General features: G+C 45.8%; 1 non-coding gene across 1 annotated transcript; it reads left to right on the forward strand.

Annotated features, from left to right (window-relative positions):
* Positions 1-592: 592 nt before the first annotated feature.
* Positions 593-674, forward strand: TRNAS-CGA. Its single transcript has one exon. It is a non-coding gene; the product is annotated as a tRNA-Ser (tRNA).
* Positions 675-12,873: the final 12,199 nt, after the last annotated feature.

A 12,873-nucleotide genomic window follows, 5' to 3' on the forward strand; every position in this document is an offset into this window, starting at 1 on the left:
GAGAGTGCGATGTTTTTGCTTGATTTGCTTGAGTCCCGCATGGGCCTCATCATCATCATCAATCGTATTTATTGAGCGCTTACTATGTGCAGAGCACTGTACTAAGCGCTTGGGAAGTACAAATTGGCAACATATAGAGACAGTCCCTACCCAACAGTGGGCTCACAGTCTAAAAGAGGCCTCACATGCTGCATCCCCCACTTTACGGATGAGGTAACTGAGGCACGGAGAAATTAAGTGACCCGCCCAGGGTCACGCGGAAGACAAATGACGGAGGCAGGATTAGAATCCCTTTAAGACTGTAAACTCATCGTGGGCAGGGAATGTGTCTGTTGTTGCACCCTCCCGAGAGCTTTGTACAGTGCTCCGCACACAGTAAGCGCTCAGTAAATACAAATGAGTGAATGAATGAACGGATCTCCTCAATTCTGCCTGGGTGGGATTTTTTGACCCGGTTTATTTTCCCCCTCGAATTTCCGAGACCTGAGCTTGGTTGACCTACTGGATGATATGCGGGGAAGAAGACAAAGGAGGAAGCTAGTTTTGGATTGGGTCGCTCCCCGGGGCTGTCAGTCGGTCGTACTTATTGAGCGCTGTGATGGCCGAGTGGGGAAAGCGTCGGACTCGAAATCCAGTGGGGTTTCCCCGCGCAGGTTCGAATCCTGCTTCCAGCAAATTCCCCCTTCTAGCCTGTGAGCCCGCTGTTGGGTAGGGACTGTCTCTATATGTTGCCAACTTGTCCTTCCCAAGCGCTTAGTACAGTGCTCTGCACACAGTAAGCGCTCAGTAAATACGATTGATTGATTGAGTAGGGACCGTCTCTATATGTTGCCAACTTGTCCTTCCCAAGCACTTAGTACAGTGCTCTGCACACAGTAAGCGCTCAATAAATACGATTGATTGATTGAGTAGGGACCGTCTCTATATGTTGCCAACTTGTACTTCCCAAGCGCTTAGTACAGTGCTCTGCACACAGTAAATGCTCAATAAATACGATTGAATGAATGAATGAATGCTTAATGTGTGCAGAGCACCGTACTAAGCGCTTGGGAGAGTACAATATAACACAAACATTCCCTGCCCACAACAAGCTTACAGTCTAGAGGGGAAACAGATATTGATATAAATAAATAAAGTTTCAGATATAATAATGACAGCATTTATTAAGCACTTACTATGTGCAAAGCACTGTTCTAAGCGCTGGGGAGGTTAACAAGGTGATCAGGTTGTCCCACGGGGGGCTCACAGTCTTCATCCCCATTCATTCATTCATTCATTCAATCGTATTTATTGAGCGCTTTCTGTGTGCAGAGCACTGTAGACTGTGAGCCCACTCTTCTAGACTGTGAGCCCACTGTTGGGTAGGGACCGTCTCTATATGTTGCCAACTTGGACTTCCCAAGCACTTAGTACAGTGCTCTGCACACAGTAAGCGCTCAATAAATACAATTGAATGAATGAATTGAACCCAGGACTTCTGGTTGCCAGGCCGGTGCTTACTGCACTAAACCATGCTATGCTGCTTGCAGAGAGTAGAGTAAATCCCACTCGACTTTGGGTTAATTTAACTTTTAATAAGGTTTCTGAAATAAAGGTTCGCTGCTTTTGCAATGTTAGATAAGTGCTCAATAAATACGATTGATTGATTGTACTAAGCACTTGGGAAGTCCAAGTTGGCAACATCATCATCAATCGTATTTATTGAGCGTTTACTATGTGCAGAGCACTGTACTAAGCGCTTGGGAAGTACAAATTGGCAACATCTAGAGACGGTCCCTACCCAACAGCGGGCTCACAGTCTAGAAGGGGGAGACAGACAACAAAACAAAACATATTAACAAAATAAAATAAAGAGAATAAATATGTACAAATAAAATAAGTAGAGTAATAAGTGCATAGAAACATATATACATATATACAGGTGCTGTGGGGAGGGGAAGGAGGTAAGGCGGGGGGAATGGAGAGAGGAAGGAGGGGGCTCAGTCTGGGAAGGCCTCCTCATTTTACAGATGAGGTAACTGAGGCCCAGATAAGGGAAGTGAGTTGTCCAAAGTCACACAGCTGACAATCAATCAATCAATCAATCGTATTTATTGAGCGCTTACTCTGTGCAGAGCACTGGACTAAGCGCTTGGGAAGCACAAATTGGCAACATATAGAGACAGTCCCTACCCAACAGTGGGCTCACAGTCTAAAAGGGGGAGACAGAGAACAAAACAAAACATATTAACAAAATAAAATAAATAGAATAGATATGTACAAGTAAAGTGGTGGAGCCGGGATTTGAACCCATGACCTCTGACTCCAAAGCCCGGGCTCTTTCCACTGAGCCACGCTGTTACGTACCTAAGTGCTGTGGGGCTGGGAGGGGGGGATGGATAAAGGGAGCAAGTCAGGGCGATGCAGAAGGGAGTGGGAGAAGAGGAAAGTGGGGGGGCTTAGTCTGGAAAGGCCTCTTGGAGGAGATTTGCCTTCAGTAAGGCTTTGAAGTTCAAGGAGAGTCATGGTCTCTCAGATATGAAGAGAGAGGATGTTCCTGGCCAGAGGCAAGATGTGGGCGAGACTCATTCATTCATTCAGGACTGAGCCCCTTCCTTCCTCTCCCCCTCATCCCCCTCTGCATCCCCCCCATCTTACCTCCTTCCCTTCCCCACAGCACCTGTATATGTGTAGATATGTTTGTACACATTGATTACTCTATTTATTTATTTATTTTACTTGTGCACATCTAGTCTATTTTATTTTGTTAGTGCGTTTGGTTTAGTTCTCCGTCTCCCCCTTTTAGACTGTAAGCCCACTGGTGGGTAGGGACTGTCTCTATATGTTGCCAATTTGTACTTCCCAAGCGCTTAGTACGGTGCTCTGCACAGAGTAAGCGCTCAATAAATACGATTGATGATGATTGATTGAGCACTTACTGTGTGCAGAGCACTGTACTAAGCGCTTGGAAAGTACAATTCAGCAACAGATAGAGACAGTCCCTCCCTAACAACGGGCTCACGGTCTAGAAGGGGGAGGCAGACACAAGACAAAACAACTATTTCAACCTCTGACTCTGTCCTGGTTCCTTCCCTTTGCTTAAAATATGCTGAACATCCCCCAGAATCCTGAAAATAAAATCCCTTGATCCTACCGTACCTCGTACTGATAATTATTATCATTATTGGTACTATGCGATAGTTGGAGGGTCCATATCCTGGACTGGGGCCATACTGCCAAGTGACATTGTCCCTTCCCTGCACCCCATAACAAGCGCTTAGTACAGTGCTCTGCACACAGTAAGCGCTCAATAAATACGATTGATGATGATGATGATTGATTGAGCGCTTACTGTGTGCAGAGCACTGTACTAAGCGCTTGGAAAGTACAATTCAGCAACAGATAGAGACAGTCCCTCCCTAACAACGGGCTCACGGTCTAGAAGGGGGAGACAGACACAAGGCAAAACAACTATTTCAACCTCTGACTCTATCCTGGTTCCTTCCCTTTGCTTAAAGTATGCTGAACACCCCCAGAATCCTGAAAAAAAAAATCCCTTGATCCTACCGTACCTTGTAATGATAATTATTATCATTATTGGTACTATGCGATAGTTGGAGGGTCCATATCCTGGACTGGGGCCATGCTGCCAAGTGACATCGTCCCTTCCCTGCACCCCATAACAAGCGCTTAGTACAGTGCTCTGCACATAGTAAGCGCTCAATAAATACGATTGATGATGATGATGATTGATTGAGCGCTTACTGTGTGCAGAGCACTGTACTAAGCGCTTCTAAAGTACAATTCAGCAACAGATAGAGACAGTCCCTCCCTAACAACGGGCTCACGGTCTAGAAGGGGGAGACAGACACAAGGCAAAACAACTATTTCAACCTCTGACTCTGTCCTGGTTCCTTCGCTTTGCTTAAAGTACGCTGAACATCCCCCAGAATCCTGAAAATAAAATCCCTTGATCCTACCGTACCTCGTACTGATAATTATTATCATTATTGGTACTATGCGGTAGTTGGAGGGTCCATATCCTGGACTGGGGCCATACTGCCAAGTGACATCGTCCCTTCCCTGCACCCCACAACAAGCGCTTAGTACAGTGCTCTGCACATAGTAAGCACTCAATAAATACGATTGATGATGATGATGATGATTGATTGAGCGCTTACTGTGTGCAGAGCACTGTACTAAGTGCTTGGAAAGTACAATTCAGCAACAGATAGAGACAGTCCCTCCCTAACAACGGGCTCACGGTCTAGAACGGGGAGACAGACACAAGACAAAACAACTATTTCAACCTCTGACTCTGTCCTGGTTCCTTCGCTTTGCTTAAAGTACGCTGAACATCCCCCAGAATCCTGAAAATAAAATCCCTTGATCCTACCGTACCTCGTACTGATAATTATTATCATTATTGGTACTATGCGATAGTTGGAGGGTCCATATCCTGGACTGGGGCCATGCTGCCAAGTGACATCGTCCCTTCCCTGCACCCCATAACAAGCGCTTAGTACAGTGCTCTGCGCACAGTAAGCGCTCAATAAATACGATTGATGATGATGATGATTGAGTGAGCGCTTACTGTGTGCAGAGCACTGTACTAAGCACTTGGAAAGTACAATTCAGCAACAGATAGAGACAGTCCCTCCCTAACAACGGGCTCACGGTCTAGAAGGGGGAGACAGACACAAGGCAAAACAACTATTTCAACCTCTGACTCTATCCTGGTTCCTTCCCTTTGCTTAAAGTACGCTGAACATCCCCCAGAATCCTGAAAATAAAATCCCTTGATCCTACCGTACCTCGTACTGATAATTATTATCATTATTGGTACTATGCGATAGTTGGAGGGTCCATATCCTGGACTGGGGCCATGCTGCCAAGTGACATCGTCCCTTCCCTGCACCCCATAACAAGCGCTTAGTACAGTGCTCTGCACATAGTAAGCGCTCAATAAATACGATTGATGATGATGATGATGATTGATTGAGCGCTTACTGTGTGCAGAGCACTGTACTAAGCGCTTCTAAAGTACAATTCAGCAACAGATAGAGACAGTCCCTCCCTAACAACGGGCTCACGGTCTAGAAGGGGGAGACAGACACAAGGCAAAACAACTATTTCAACCTCTGACTCTGTCCTGGTTCCTTCCCTTTGCTTAAAGTATGCTGAACATCCCCCAGAATCCTGAAAAAAAAAATCCCTTGATCCTACCGTACCTCGTACTGATAATTATTATCATTATTGGTACTATGTGATAGTTGGAGGGTCCATATCCTGGACTGGGGCCATATTGCCAAGTGACATCGTCCCTTCCCTGCACCCCACAACAAGCGCTTAGGACAGTGCTCTGCACACAGTAAGCGCTCAGTAAATACGATTGATTGATTGATCCTCTGCTGGAAAGAGCTCTGAAAACTCAGCAGCCCCTAACACGGGATTCTCCCTCTCCTCTCCCGTCCCCCCACCCATCCCATCACGTTTTCTCTCTCTCCCCTTCTCACAGATGGAGCTACAGTGAGGATGTAGCCATATGTTACATATGATAACATAGGATATATGTTGCCAATTTGTACTTCCCAAGCGCTTAGTACAGTGCTCTGCACATAGTAAGCGCTCAATAAATACGATTGATGATGATGATGATGTAGGTATTAGAGGAGCAAACCGTACGTGTGGGCCGGGTTGTAGCAGTAGTGAGGTGGAGGAGGAGGGAGCAAGGTGAGTGCCTTGAAGCCAATGTCACCTTGGTATCATCTTGGATTTGTTTCTGTCTTTTATCTATCCCACGCAGTCTGGGTGCTGCTATTTATATTTCCAGCCGGCCCAAAGGGCATTATGAGCAGTCATCATCATCATCAATCGTATTTATTGAGCGCTTACTGTGTGCAGAGCACACAGTAAGTCATGCTACAGTCATGCTAAGTGCACGTGTGCAGGAGGGGCACAGTCTTCCCCCTCTCCTTGTGTCCGGCCTCATCTTGCCAGGGAGCCAGCTGTTGCCCTGGGCCAAGTCTGGGCTTCATTCCAGATTTATTCCAGTCCACGGATTCCAGTGGACCCGAGGTCTATACCATCTTGCCTGGAATTGGATCCGGATGCATTTGGAAATAGTTTGAACCACTTACAGGGAGGGCCAGGACAGTGTGTCGGCGGACCCTGAGATGCCTTGTGGTTTCCCTCCCATTCTTTTAATCAATCAATCATATTTATTGAGCGCTTACTATGTGCAGAGCACTGTACTAAGCGCTTGGGAAGTACAAATTGGCAACATATAGAGACAGTCCCTACCCAACATTGGGCTCACAGTCTAAAATACCACTACTGTTCCATCTCTAACCACACTGACTCTGACCCACCGCAACTCGAGCATAAATTTACAACCTGCCTCTTTGTAACCTACGACCCCCACCCCAACGCACTGTGGAAGGCTATTCTCACCTAATCAGTTTAGTAATGGTATTTATTAAGGGTTTAAAGTGCTTGGGAGAGTACAAGAATCAGAGGACTTGGGGTCCTAATCCCGGCTCTGCCACTTGTCCGCTGTGTGGCCTTGGGCAAGCCACCTGATGCCTCTGTGCCTCAGTTACCTCATCTGTAAAGTGGGGATTAAGGCTGTGAGCCCCAAGTGGGACAACCTAACTCAGCGCTTAGAATGGGGTTTGGCCCATAGGAACACATACCATAATTATTATTGTTATCGCAGTATAGCCAGTAGACAGAATCGGTGCTCTCAAGAAGCTTACAGGCTAGTGAGGGAGTCAGACATTAAATAAATTAAATTAAATTAAATTAAGCATTAAATAAATTACAGGGAGGGGAAAGGAATAAAGCGTAAAGATATGTAAATAAATATGAGGATGGGGCGAAGGATAATGTGATTACCCAAGTGCTTAGGTATGCGTCTTGCTAAAGTCAGGGCAGGGGATATAGGGAGAATAATAATAATAATAATAATTATGGTATTTGATAAGTGCTTACTATGTACCAAGCACTGTGGTATTTATTGAGTGCTTACTATGTGCAGAGCACTGTACTAAACGCTTGGGAAAGTACAACAGAATTAGCAGAGATATTCCCTGCCCACAACGAGCTTATAGTCTCATTCATTCATTCATTCATTCAATCGTATTTATTGAGCGCTTACTGTGTGCAGAGCACTGTACTAAGCGCTTGGGAAGTACAAATTGGCAACATATAGAGACGGTCCCTACCCAGCAGCAGGTGTCTGGAGGGGGAGATGGAAGATTTCCTGGAAGAGATGTGATTTCAGAAAGGTCTTAAAGGTAGGGAGAGCAGAGGTCTGCTGGAGAGGTCCCCTCGTCCCCCTCTCCATCCCCCCCATCTTACCTCCTTCCCTTCCCCACAGCACCTGTATATATGCATATATGTTTGTACATATTTATTACTCTATTTATTTATTTATTTTACTTGTACATATCTATTCTATTTATTTTATTTTGTTAGTATGTTTGGTTTTGTTCTCTGTCTCCCCCTTCTAGACTGTGAGCCCACTGTTGGGTAGGGACTGTCTCTGTATCTTGCCAACTTGTACTTTCCAAGCGCTTAGGACAGTGCTCTGCACACAGTAAGCGCTCAATAAATACGATTGATTGATTGATTGATTGATTGTGAAGGGGGAGGGAGGAAGGGGTCAGTGGCAGGAGAGATGAGAATGAAGCACAGTAAGTTGGTTTGAAAAGATAGGAGCTGGGTTGTAGTGGGAGAGGAGCAAGGATAACAAGCTGTGAGAGAACTGACTCAGTGTCCTAAAGCCAAAGGTCATGAGTTTCTCCTTGATAATTATTATTATTCATAAAAATAATAATAATAATAATAATCAATCGTATTTATTGAGTGCTTACTGCGTGCAGAGCACTGTACTAAGCGCTTGGGAAATACAAATTGGCAACATATAGAGACAGTCCCTACCCAACAGTGGGCTCACAGTCTAAAAGAGGGAGACAAAACCAAACGTACTAACAAAATAAAATAAATAGAATAGATATGTACAAGTAAAATAAATAGAGTAATAAATATGTACAAACATATATACAATGGTATTTGTTAAACGTTTAACTGCATGTCAAGCACTTTTCTAACTCTGCGGTAGGTACAAGTTAATCAGGTCTGGCACAGGCCTTTTCCCACATGGAGCTTGCAGTCTAAGTAAGAAAGAAGACAGGTATTGAATCCCCACTTTACACATGAGGAAATGGAGGCGCAGAGAAGTGGAGTGATTTGCAGTCTAAGTAAGAAAGAAGACAGGTATTGAATCCCCACTTTACACATGAGGAAATGGAGGCGCAGAGAAGTGGAGTGACTTGCAGTGTAAGTAAGAAAGAGGACAGGTATTGAATCCCCACTTTACACATGAGGAAATGGAGGCGCAGAGAAGTGGAGTGACTTGCAGTCTAAGTAAGAAAGAAGACAGGTATTGAATCCCCACTTTACACATGAGGAAATGGAGGTGCAGAGAAGTGGAGTGACTTGCAGTGTAAGTAAGAAAGAGGACAGGTATTGAATCCCCACTTTACACATGAGGAAATGGAGGTGCAGAGAAGTGGAGTGACTTGCAGTCTAAGTAAGAAAGAAGACAGGTATTGAATCCCCACTTTACACGTGAGGAAATGGAGGCGCAGAGAAGTGGAGTGACTTGCAGTCTAAGTAAGAAAGAAGACAGGTATTGAATCCCCACTTTACACATGAGGAAATGGAGGTGCAGAGAAGTGGAGTGACTTGCAGTGTAAGTAAGAAAGAGGACAGGTATTGAATACCCACTTTACACATGAGGAAATGGAGGTGCAGAGAAGTGGAGTGACTTGCAGTGTAAGTAAGAAAGAGGACAGGTATTGAATCCCCACTTTACACATGAGGAAATGGAGGTGCAGAGAAGTGGAGTGACTTGCAGTCTAAGTAAGAAAGAAGACAGGTATTGAATCCCCACTTTACACATGAGGAAATGGAGGCACAGAGAAGTGGAGTGACTTGCAGTCTAAGTTAGAAAGAGGACAGGTATTGAATCCCCACTTTACACATGAGGAAATGGAGGTGCAGAGAAGTGGAGTGACTTGCAGTCTAAGAAAGAAAGAAGACAGGTATTGAATCCCCACTTTACACATGAGGAAATGGAGGTGCAGAGAAGTGGAGTGACTTGCAGTCTAAGTAAGAAAGAGGACATGTATTGAATCCCCACTTTACACATGAGGAAATGGAGGCACAGAGAAGTGGAGTGACTTGCTCAAGGTCACTCAGCAGACAGTCAATCAATCGTATTTATTGAGCACTTACTGCGTGCAGAGCACTGCACACAAGCAGCAGAGTCAGAATTAGAATCCAAGTCCTCTGATTCCCAGGCTCTTTCCACTCGACCACGCTGTTCCTTGATGTAGAGAAGAATGAGCAATCCTTGGGGGCAGTTTGAGGAATGGGGAGATCCTCTAAACTGGAAGCCAGCTCACTGAGGGCATTCATCCCGTTCAGTTGTATTTAGTGAGTGCTTACTGGGTGCAGAGCACTGTACTAAGCTCTTGGGAGACTGCGATACAACAATATACAGACACATTCCCTGCCCATAATGAATTTATAGTTGGGGGGGGGACAGAAATTAGTATAACAAGTAAATTAAAGAGATGTACGTAAGTGGTGTGGGGCTGGGAGGAGGGAAGAACCAAGGGAGCAAGTCAGGGCCATGCAGAAGGGAGTGGGAGAAGATGAAAGGGGGGGCTGAGTGAGGAAGGCCTCTCAGAGGAGATCATCATCGTCATCATCATCATCAATCGTATTTATTGAGCGCTTACTATGTGCAGAGCACTGTACTAAGCGCTTGGGAAGTACAAATTGGCAACATATAGAGACGGTCCCTACCCGACAGTGGGCTCACAGTCTAAAAGGGGGAGACAGAGAACAAAACCAAACATACTAACAAAATAAAATAAATAGAATAGATACGTACAAATAAAATAAATAAATAGAGTAAAAAAATATGTACAAACATATATACATATATACAGGACATCAGGGTGATGTGCCTTCAAGCTCTCTTCCTCCCTTCAAAGCCCTACTGAGAGCTCACCTCCTCCAGGAGGCCTTCCCAGACTGAGCCCCCTTTTTCCTCCCCTCCTCCTCAACCCCCCCGCTCTGCCCTACCTCCTTCCCCTCCCCACAGCACTTTATCTATTTGTACAGATTTATTACTCTATTTTACTTGTACATATTTACAACTCCATTTATTTTGTTAATGATGTGCATATAGCTGTAGTTCTGTTTATTCTGATGGTTTTGACACCTGTCTGCAAGTTTTGTTGTCCGTCTCCCACTACTAGACTGTGAGCCCGTTGTTGGGTAGGGACCGTCTCTAGGTGCTGCCGACCTGTAATTCCCAAGCGCTTAGTACAGTGCTGTGCACACAGTAAGCTCTCAATAAATACGATTGACTAGGGCTTTGAAGGGGAGGAGAATAATAGAGGAGCAGCGTGGCTCAGTGGAAAAGAGCCCGGGCTTTGGAGTCAGAGGTCATGGGTTCAAAGCCCGGCTCCGCCAATTGTCAGCTGTGTGACTTTGGGCAAGTCACTTAACTTCTCTGTGCCTCAGTTACCTCATCTGTAAAATGGGGCTTAAGACTGTGAGCCCCCCGTGGGACAACCTGATCACCTTGTAATCTCCCCAGCGCTTAGAACAGTGCTTTGCACATAGTAAGCGCTTAATAAATGCCATCATTATTATTAATAGAAGAGAGAAGGCGTTTCCGGCCAGAGGCAGGACGTGGGTGAGCGGTTGGCAGGTCAACTTGTACTTCCCAAGCGCTTAGTACAGTGCTCTGCACACAGTAAGCGCTCAATAAATACGATTGATTGATTGATTGATTGAGATAGCCAAATTCAAGGCACAGTGAAAGGGTGGATTTTAGCCATGTCTACCAACTCTGTTGTTATATTGTCCCCAAGCGCTTATTACAGCGCTCTGCATACAGTAAGCGCTCAATAAATACCATTGATCGACGTGCAGAAAATGATGTTTTAGACAAATGACCCGGGCAACAGAGTCAGGGAGGCTGCTGCAGTAGTTGAGTCAGGTTACGACCAGCGTTTGGACTTCGGAGAGAGAGGAAGAAGCAGATTCGGGAGATGCTGTGATGGAAGAACCGACAGGGTTCGGTGACAGGCCAACCTCGGGAGTTGGAAGAGAGGGAGTTGTCAAGATTCGGGCAAAGATTAGTGCTGAGCCTGGCTCTGCCGCTTGTCTGTTGTGTGAACTTGGGAAAGCCTTATAATAATAATTAAATACTATTATGGTATTTGTAAAGCACTTACTGTGCGCCAGGCACTGTACTGAGTGCCGGAGTTAATGCCAGCAAATCAGGGTGGACACAGTCCCTGTCCCACGCGGGACTCACCCCATTTTACCGATGAGGTAACTGAGGCACAGAGAAATGAAGTTATTTGCCCAAGGTCACACAGCAGAAGAGTGGCGGAGCAGGGATGAGAACCCATGACCTTCCAACTCCCAGGCCCGTGCTCTAACCACTACTCCGTGCTGCCTGTCTGCTGTGTGACCTTGGGGAGGCCTTATAATCCTCTGCGTAATTCTCAGTTAGAGAAGCAGCGTGGCTCAGTGGAAAGAGCCCGGGCTTTGGAGTCAGAGGTCATGGGTTCGAATCGCGACTCCACCACATGTCTGCTGTGTGACCTCGGGCAAGTCACTTAACTTCTCTGTGCCTCAGTTCCCCCATCTGTAAAATGGGGATTAAGACTGTGAGCCCCACGTGGGACAACTTGATCACCTTGTATCCCCCCAGCGCTTCGAACAGTGCTCTGCACATAGTAAGCGCTTAATAAATGCCATCATTATTCCCCCGGGCCCGGAATGCCCTCCCTCTGCCCATCCGCCAAGTGAGCTCTCTTCCTCCCTTCAAGGCCCTGCTGAGAGCTCACCTCCTCCAGGAGGCCTTCCCACACTGAGCCCCTTCCTTCCTCTCCCCCTCGTCCCCCTCTCCATCCCCCCCATCTTACCTCCTTCCCTTCCCCACAGCACCTGTATATATGTATATATGTTTGTACATATTTATTACTCTATTTATTTATTTTACTTGTACATATCTATTCTATTTATTTTATTTTATTAGTATGTTTGGTTTTGTTCTCTGTCTCCCCCTTTTAGACTGTGAGCCCACTGTTGGGTAGGGACTGTCTCTATATGTTGCCAATTTGTACTTCCCAAGCACTTAGTCCAGTGCTCTGCACATAGTGAGCGCTCAATAAATACGATTGATGATGATGATGCCTAGAAAGTTCCCTAGGACTGGGTCCCTGTTATAGCAATCTCTTGCCAACCGAGCTATTTAGAGTTTAAAGTTTCCATCCGGTAGTTGCTTTTTCAATGGCATACCCAGGGTTCAGAAATTTCAGAGGGAAAACAAAGATCCTTGCCGTCAAAATTACCGCTGAGCTTCCGTTGTAAGAGCAGCAGATGGAGTGACCTCAGCAAGTTTGAGGACTCCTCGGGTCTTTGATAAATAGGAAGCCTTGCCTAAAGAGGGAAACACATTTTTTTAAAGGTTTAAGGAGGAGAGGGAGGGCCGCTTTGAATCGTGTCCGCACTATGCCCCCCTCGACTTTGGATCGCCAGGCTGGGCTGCCCCCCTTAATGCCAAAGCGAAGGGCAGGTGCACTTTCTAAGGGAGCTACTTCATCATCATCATCATCAGTCATATTTATTGAGCGCTTACTGTGTGCAGAGCACTGTACTAAGCGCTTGGGAAGTACAAGTTGGCAACGTATAGAGACGGTCCCTACCCAACAGTGGGCTCACAGTCTAAAAGACGGTACACCTGCCTTCGGCTTGTGGGTGACAAGTCAGAAAGCCCAAGTTCACATGCTAGGA

Source organism: Tachyglossus aculeatus, chromosome 3 (genome assembly GCF_015852505.1).
Source record: "Tachyglossus aculeatus isolate mTacAcu1 chromosome 3, mTacAcu1.pri, whole genome shotgun sequence".
In the NCBI taxonomy this organism is placed as follows: domain Eukaryota; kingdom Metazoa; phylum Chordata; class Mammalia; order Monotremata; family Tachyglossidae; genus Tachyglossus; species Tachyglossus aculeatus.